The sequence below is a fragment of the Ovis aries genome, chromosome 10 (assembly GCF_016772045.2).
Source record: "Ovis aries strain OAR_USU_Benz2616 breed Rambouillet chromosome 10, ARS-UI_Ramb_v3.0, whole genome shotgun sequence".
NCBI lineage: Eukaryota > Metazoa > Chordata > Mammalia > Artiodactyla > Bovidae > Ovis > Ovis aries.
The window spans coordinates 56,195,993-56,205,191 of record NC_056063.1 but is presented as its reverse complement, the minus strand read 5'-3'; the positions used below and the strand labels follow the sequence as shown (position 1 = coordinate 56,205,191).

Genomic DNA, 9,199 nt, shown 5'->3' with positions numbered 1-9,199 from the left:
AATCCAGAGCAATGACAGACTTAGGCTCAAGGTCTGCAGAAGTCAGAGTGTTGAGACAGAAAATCAAGAGAGTGGTTAAAGAATCTGTTTCAAAAAAAAAAAAAAAAAAAAGCCAGAGCGCTTAGCCTCTGTTCACCTATTGTTCGTACATGGCGTGGGGAGGACTTTCACTCCTGAGACTAAGATACCAGACAAGGTTGAAAGGGAGGGGATGGGCACATCTCAGAGTAGGAAATTTAATTAAAAGTTTGCATATTATATACTGCTCTACAACTTTAGCGGTTTTTAAAGAAATCAACTTTATTTTTCAGAACAGTCTTAGGTATACAGAAAAGGTGAGCAGAGAGTTCCTATGTATCTTCTCTCCTCTAAACAGTTTCCTCTTCTATTGTGGTACATTTGTTACCATTGATAAACCAACATTCATACATTTTTATGGAAAGACAGTTTACATTGGTGTGTGTGTGGGGGTGTGTGTGTGTGTGTGTGTGTGTGTGTTATACTGTTCTGTGGTATTTTGACAAATGCATAATGTCACACGTCTACCATTAAAATATCTTTCGGAAGAGTTTCACTGCTCTGAAAATCTGTGTTTCACCTCTTCATCCCTCTTGTTATTTCACCTGAACTTCTGCCAACCACTGATCTATTAATATTTACTGGCCTGGAGTACTGCCTTATACAGTGTGTCATACTGTCAAAATTGTAAGAATGTAGCCTTTCACACTGGCCTTGTTCACTTAACCATACACATTGTTGAGGCCAAGCAGACTTGGTAAAGTGAAAATACACATGTTGATACTGGAATAAGTCTTTAAGAAAGAAAATATGACAATTTTGGATACCAATTCAAGCCAACAGTGTATCCCAGAGACGTTGATATGTTCTGTGAGCAAATGCCCTAAACAGGTCAGGACCAAGGACTTTAATAATTCTCTCATAGTAGTTATCACTTATATATGTCTCATTTAATTTATAAATTTAATTATTTATTTAATTTACTCCATTTAATTTATTTAAATTTTCTCCATAGTAAAGAAAACTAATGTTACTGATCCAATATCAGGATCAATAGTTTAGATTTTCCAGTTATTCAAATTTATTTCTCATCTGGATTTCACAAGCTGCATTATCTAAGAGACAGTCTCAGATAGGGATCCATTCCACAGCCACCAAGTAAAACAGCAGCTCAAGGTACACCAAAGGTTAGATCTCATGCATGAGCCTCGTGTTCTCAGGAGCTCAGATAAATAGTACAAATGTTCAGCTCATCACAGCAGAAAGTATTTCTTGGAAATATTTTTTTCCATGACTGATCTCCTCACATAAAAAGCACAACAGTTCCTTCCCAGAAGATCTGAATATTCATCTACTTTTTTATAACTGATTCTATATAATAAACTGTAAAGTTCCTCACCATACACGATCACATGTATAGCCTCAAAGTTCACAACACAGTAAATCAGCTATTTTTAAAATGTTGGAATGTATCTGTATTTTCATTGCAATAATTAAATTACCATTTGGCTATATTTGATCACATATGGTACACTTAAATAGTTAAGCAATATTAGTCACCTGTTTTGTATTACACTTGTATTACTTATGATACAAAATATGTTACATAGATCATACTTTGTTTTGACTATTGAAAAACTATGCCCATTCTGTTTACTTCCGTAACCTAGTAATATCATGAGCGTTTCAGAGTCCCCTTGGATATTCCTCATATTGACCCAACATTCCAAATTGCCAGAATTTACAACTGGATATCTATGACTTTGCTAAAAAAAATGTTGAAATTCATGTAGCCAAACAATTATTCCTTTGGCTGTTCAGCAGAGTAATCTCAGGAGACTAAGCATTTCTATTCTAGAGCTGGAATGATTTACCCTTTGACAGAAACATAAGGAAATAAAAGCTCAAAATTGACTTCAGACTATTACTTTCAAAGGAAATGTAACCTACATAGAAGACTTTTAGTGAAACAACTAAATGCTTATATAACATTCATAACATGTTAGGAGCCATATTATTGTCTATATAAAGAGTTGAAAGATATCTCTTAAGACTCCTTGAGTCACAACACTGTCAGCAGAATCCAACAAAAATCTGTTCTGTTTTAAAGAATTCCTCCTAGAAAAACTACTCAAGAAATTTCTCTTAAAGAAATTGGTCAGACGATTGTTATTATGACCTAATCTGTGATTCTCAATCTGTTTTTTTTTTTATCATTAATAAAAACTAATGAAAAAGAATGCAATGGTTACCAATCTCTGTATGGAGTTTGAATGGACTGGAAGACCACTATTGAGTAACTTTCAGACTTCTGATTTTCGACAAATTCATCCTGTCATTTCCTCAAAATTTGTTTTCTCACAATTCATCATGTGAGAAGATTAAGTAGATATGCTTTTCCTTACTTCTCCCCCCACATACAGCCAAAACCCTGGCATTGTTCTATAAAGCAAACATAGGAAGACTCCAGAAACGGACAGAAATAGGCAAAATAGCTGGGGAACTTGGGACCCAAAGAATGACACGATGGTGAGTTTCAGGCGTTTTCTTTTTGCCTCATATATTGCAGAGTCGGAGCTGAAGAAATCAGCAACCCAGAAATGCCAACAGACACAAGCAAAAGGAAAAAAAAAAAAAAACAAAACCTGCTTTTTCTAAATAAGACAAGCAGGGAAGGCAGCCCAGAGAGATACATTTAGACAATAACTGCTTTACTCAAGGTACACATCACAGAAAAAAATGAAGGCTTCATCCTCGTTTGCAACAGCAAGGGCAGAGTGGAAAACCGAGCACCAATGAGGTGACCTCCCTCCACCCTCTAGGATGGTGTCAGAAGAGGGTGGATGGAGATTAGGATTTCACCAGCCCCCAAAGAGGTGCTTCCCTGGTGGCTCAGAGATTAAAGCGTCTCCCTGGAATGTATGAGACCTGGGTTCGATCCCTGGGTTGGGAAGATCCCCTGGAGAAGGAAATGGCAACCCACTCCAGTACTCTTGCCTGGAGAATCCCATGGAGGGAGGAGCCTGGTAGGCTACAGTCCATGGGGTCACAAAGAGTCGGACACAACTGAGTGACTTCACTTTCACTTTCAGCCCCCAAAGATAATGGGGCCATCCTTCCATGGAATCAGTGGAGGGTCATGGGAGCAGCAATGAGGCACTCCTACCTCTTTCAGCCAAAGAGATGTGAGCGGAGGTTTCATGGGGAGCCAGACTTCCACCTCTGCCCAGCAGTAATGAGGGACTCTGCTCATGTGTTGGACACCGAGTGGGGAACCTAAGACTTCTGGGTTCACCAGGAAGTAAAGATACTGCACTGATCCCTCTTCTTGCTCTGTCCCTGCCAGGAAGAGAGTGTTAGTCGCTCAATGGTGTCAGACTCTTTTCAACCCCATGGACTTTGGGGCAGATTCTTTACTGCCTGAGCCACCAAAGATTTCCTGTCCCTGCCCAAGTGAGAGTGAAGTCGCTCAGTCGTGTCCAACTCTTCGTGACCCCACGGACTGTAGCCTACGAGGCTTCTCCATCCATGGAATTTTCCAGGCAACAGTACTGGAGTGGGTTGCCATTTCCTTCTCCAGGGGATATTCCTGACCCAGGGTTGGAACCCGGGTCTCCCGCATTGTGACCAGACGCTTTTACCGTCTGAGCCGCCAGGGAAGCTGTCCCTGCCGGGATAATGTTAAACAAACCGTCTAAAACAGAGGATAAATAGGACGCAGAGTTTCACAATATAGTTTCAGAAACACCGAAATATCAATCAAAAGTCACTTACTAAACCAAACACCAGGAAAATGTCAAGGGAAAAGAAGATAAAGATGCTAGAATTAACTGAGAAAGCAACCATTATAAAATCACTTCAACAAGCAATTATGAATGTGTTTAAACCAATTGAAAAATATAAAAACTTAGCAAACAGACTATCTCAGCAAAGAAATGGAAGATATAAAAAAGACCAAATGAAAATTTCAGAACAGAAAAATATAATGACTGAAATAATAAAAAGTTCAATGGATGAGCTCAAACCAGATGAAGCGGGGAGATGAATCAGTAAACTTGAATGTGGAAACTAGAAATTAGCGAATCTGGACAACAGAGAGGAAAATAAACCCTCCAAAAAAAGGAAATGAAAGAAAAATGAAAAGAGTCACAAGGGACCTGTGGGAATATAACAAAGGGTCTAACATTTGTGCCATCAGAAACCCAGAAGGAGAAAATGAAGAGGGAGGGGGCTAGAAAAGTATGCAAAAAATACGGCAAAAAGATTTCTGAATCTGGCAAAAGAAACAAACCTACGTACCCCAAAACTGTGCGAACTACGAACAGGATAAACCCAAAGAAATTCAATAAGACACATTACATTCAAGCTTCTGAAGATAAAGACAAGAAAACATCTTGAAAGCAGTGGGGGGAAAAAGAAAACCACATGTTACCTAGAGATGAAAAGCAACTTGAATTACAGTGGGTTTAAACTTGAGTTCGTGGTAATAGACTGTATTCTTGTTTCTATTTTTCTATATTTTTCCCATTTTCTTTAAAACAAGTATTTGAATCCTGTAAAGGAAAACAATTAAATTTTAAATAGTGCTAATATATGTTTTTACTCATTTTTCAAGAGCTGAAAGAAGGGACCTGCCAACCCAGAATTTTACATCCAGTGAAATAATTTACAGAACTCTAGGGAAAATCTGAGGACTTCCCTAGTGGCTCAGATGGTAAATCATCTGCCTAGGATGCGGGAGACCCAGGTTTGATCCCTGAGTTGGGAAGCTCCCCTGGAGAAGGAAATGGCAACCCAGCAGTTCTCCAGTGAAAAAAAATTTAAGAGAAATTGTTACCATCAGATTTACCCTTCACATCGGATCCTAATAACCTGACTCACATTTTCTCCAGCATCCTGACCTAAAAAGGTCAACCTAAACAGGAAAAAGTGAAAAGGCACAAAAACCTGAAATATTTTATAGACCACCGTTGATTGTATGCACTAATGTTGAAATTAACAATAAAGTTTTCTAACGTTGGTTTTGTCACTCTCAGTCCTTTCAGTATACGCATGAAATATAATGTTAATAGCCCTTTCCGATACTATTACAGGTGGCTAATCAGGTCAAATGAATCTCTTGAACTCACAAAGATTATAATTTGAGACCCAGAGTAGACAAAACCAGTTAAACCTTAGAGAGTGTTATCTCAGCAAGTCAGAATCAAACACGCCTGTCGTACAAACTGAAAAATTGGAGTGAAAAAAATTTAGCACTATTTCCATTTGGGTTTTATGGTGATAAATTTCACTTCTATTTTCCTATATTGTTTCATTTTCTTTAAAACTAGCGCTTGAAGACAGTAAAGGAAAAAAATTGAACGTCTAATTTGGTAAACATGATTATGAAGTTTACCCAGACTCAGATTCTAATGTAGATAATATGTGATGTGTAAATAAGTCTTTGGCAATGCACAATATGAATTTGGGAAATCTGCCTACAATGTGCTAATCTCCTTAGGATGTCTCCTCTTCATGGAGAATAAACTCTTTATTCTTTAATTTTTTTCTTTTAAATCCTCCTCCATCTGTTATTCATCTGCCCTTCTCATGCTATTTTCCTTGATAATTTCCTGAGTTTTGTTTGTGTTTCTTACAAAATAGTCATAATGTTTTATCTGTTGTTTCTCACAAGTATGTGTGTGGGTGTGTGAGGACATCTATGTGCAGTGATTGTGTATATGCATTTGTACTTACCCGTGTGTACTTGTGTGAGTTACATCTATACATATGCCTATGATGTGTCTATTGCAGTGTTAGGCACTAGGGATAGAGCCATTAACAGATGGGACATAGTTTCCACCCACATACAGTATAGGACCCTATACTCTTTAAACTCTTTGAACAGTTTAAACAAACTGTGATGATAAAATTACCTGAAAGAGAGTGCCAAATTGCTGTGAAAGCAAATACAGAATATTATGGAAACTTGTGGCAAACATGGTCCAGCCATTTACCTGGAGGAACATTCCTGGATGGCAAATGCTTTGAGTGGCACCTCCAGGATACCTTGTAATAAGTAGTGAAGTAAAGCAAAAGTCGCTCAGTCATGTCTGACTGTTTGTGACCCTATGGACTATACAGTCCATGGAATTCTCCAGGCTGGAATACTGGAGTGGGTAGCCTTTCCCTTCTCCAAGGGATCTTTCCAACCCAGGGATGAAACCCAGGTCTCCCACATTGCAGGTGGATTCTTTACCAGCTGAGCCACGAAAGAAGCCTTTGTAATAAATAGGAGGCATTCAAATAGTATTTACTAGATGGATAAATAACTTAAAGTATTTATTCAATTCATAGTAATAAGAAACTGGAAAGGCTGATTGTAGTAGAATGCTTTCCATTCTATTTAACAGTGGTATAGTAAGAAAACACTAAGGTTCTGATAGAACTTTACTGTATCCTTTTTTTAGTCCCAAGAATATTCTTAGTAGACCATATAAATGACACAGACACCAAACTGTGACTTAAGATGATAACCACAATTGTCCTTCTGTGACTTCAGGAAGAGTTTATTCTAAAATAACAAAGATTCTCAGTGAGTTAAAAAGCTTGATGGGTGCACTAACAGCATTAAGATTATTGTAGGAGTAGCACAAATCCCACTAATTAAACAGACACACAAGCTCACCAGCACTTGGCTATCCATTAGAGCAGAAATCTCACTGGATGCAATCTCAACCAACAGAGCATCATCCAAAGCGCTGCTACCTGGAGACATCATTAGATTTCTGAAAATCTCCTCCAAGTTCAATTTACTGTATTTCAGATTTTGTCTTAATGTTAATACAGGAAAAAAATCTCACTCAATGTTTTATTTTTTCTAAAAGATTTCATACAATCAGTGCTTGAATTATACAAGCAGTGTAATTATTAATAAATGAAAGTGATTTATAATGGCTGTTATCACTTGAGCTAGGCTCAAATAATGATGACAATATACTAGCAGATGGATAAGGCAGTTTAATCACCAGACTAGTAATAATTCGATTTTCTGAATCCAATGTTTGAAAATATGGATGTATTCATTGATAAATTAGGTGTGAAGTAAAGAGAACATGGGGTCTTATTTATTTCCAAGGGCTTATTATGTGACTTCAAGCAAATGTGTCCTTCTAGCCACCCCTTTCAAGCTCTTCTTCTCAGGTTATTTCCATGTATTTTATCAGTTTTTAAAACGTGTGTTTAAAACATTGGCTCTGAACCCCCTCCAACAGATCCTATTATTTTCACTCAAAGTCTTCTTTTTCAGTACATTAAAATTACTGAGAGAAAAGAATTTTGATAGGAACTGAAACATAATAGGAACTTTTGATTTCATGTTTCCTAAATAAGTTACTTGAGGCACTTGAAGCCAAGAAATTTGTATTTTTCATATTTTTTAAGATTTATGAGTTTATGGCTTTGGGAAAAAATGATAGAAAAAAGGCATCTAAGATAGGAAAGTACAAAACATATGGGGAAATATCTCTATGAATCCTATCACTTATAAATAACTATAATTATCTTACTATAAAGAGCATTTCAGGCATCTCCAATTGCTATGTAAAATAGAAGAATATACAAATAAAAGGAGAGTTGGATAGCAGATGCATGGTTGGGTGGATAGATGGATAGAAAGCAAGGTATTTAAAATCTAGATTATTCTACTATAATGAAAAAAATTAATTAAATTTTAAGTTTTATTGTGCTTAAATTTACAGAAGAAAGAGAAACTGAATTCAAAGTAAAGGAGTTTCCAAGATTTAGATGAATGTTTTTCAGAATGAGATACCCTCTTGAGTAAGTTAAATTCATTTTAACTAAATTTTAATTTATACTTTATTTCACTTCCTATCATAAAATATTAAGATATTAACACTGTAAATGAAATGTGTTAGTTACATTCTTATTTTTATATTACCAAGATTTCATTTTTCTATTTTTTAACTGTAATTCCAACCAGTATTTAGTCTTGACTGTTTTTTAATGGCTTCAATGTTCACCATCATCTCCTTTACCATATCTTCCTGTTTCTGAAAGCTTTATTTGTATGTAGCCCTTTGAGACTTGAAGATGCTGTAAAAACAAAACAACAACAAAAACACCAGTGTGTTAACATCACAAAAGTGTATTTCTTGCATACACTAAATAGTCAATGAAAATCATTCAGAGATCTAGTCTGATAAAGGCCCCAAATCAGCAATTACTGTCATCATCACTGTGGCGTAAGAACAGCCCGATGGTGAGCGCTGCAATGGCTCCAAGGGGATACATCTCATTTCCACTCTTCCGGCAAGGGTAGTCCAGTCCTAACACATGTGCTACAGGAGGAGAACTGGAATATAACTACTCTCTGTACACTGTGACTTACTTTTTCTGTGAAGCTCTTCCTTCTCCATTGTAGGTTTTTACCTTGTACTCTCCATTTTTAGAAAAGCCTTGGTAAACCTCTTTAAATTCTGAAAGCTTTGTGTACTATATTATAAAGTGTGACTGTTTTGACCCAGTTATCAAATTTTCCAATCTTAGGATCCTTAACAAGAAAAACGCTTTGCAGCATGTTCAATTTTCAGTGAATTATACCTTCATTTAGATCTTTATGGGCTAATAAAAAGCCACAGTGTTCAAAGCCTTCTTCATCAATTTCTGGAATATTTCTGTGCCTTACAGAGGATCAGTGGCTGACAATGGTATACTAAATAATCATGCAAGCTAAAATGCCTTCTTATAAGCTAGAGTTTATCTGATCTACATATCCATAAGTTTGGATGTGCACATCATTCCTATTAAGAAGTATTATACACAAGATTGGACTGCAGCAGGTCCTTGAAACACAGGCATATTACATGAGCAGATGTAACAGGTTCACAAGGCACTCACTTCTGCTGCATTAACACCTTGGTGTGTGTATGTTCAGTCGCTCAGTTGTGTCTGACTCTCTGCGACCCCATGGACTGTAACACAACAGGTTCATTTGTCTATGGTATTCTCCAGGCAAGAATACTGGAGTGGGTTGCCATTTCTTCCGACAGCTACAGCATGGTAGTCTAAATTAAACTGTTTTATTCATTTAATTTTGAAAAATTTCAAATCTACATAGAATACTGAAATAAACAACCATGCTCCTTCATCTATATTTATCAAATGTTAATATTTCATTGTA

General features: G+C 36.7%; 1 long non-coding RNA gene across 1 annotated transcript in view; it reads right to left on the bottom strand.

Annotated features, from left to right (window-relative positions):
- Nucleotides 1-274: 274 nt before the first annotated feature.
- Nucleotides 275-9,199, bottom strand: part of LOC132657263 (uncharacterized) — a 186,085-nt gene continuing 177,160 nt past the window's right edge. Inside the window, exon 7 of the long non-coding RNA XR_009595146.1 lies at nt 275-8,112. This is a non-coding gene — a long non-coding RNA (uncharacterized LOC132657263). The remainder of the gene's footprint in view (nt 8,113-9,199) is intronic.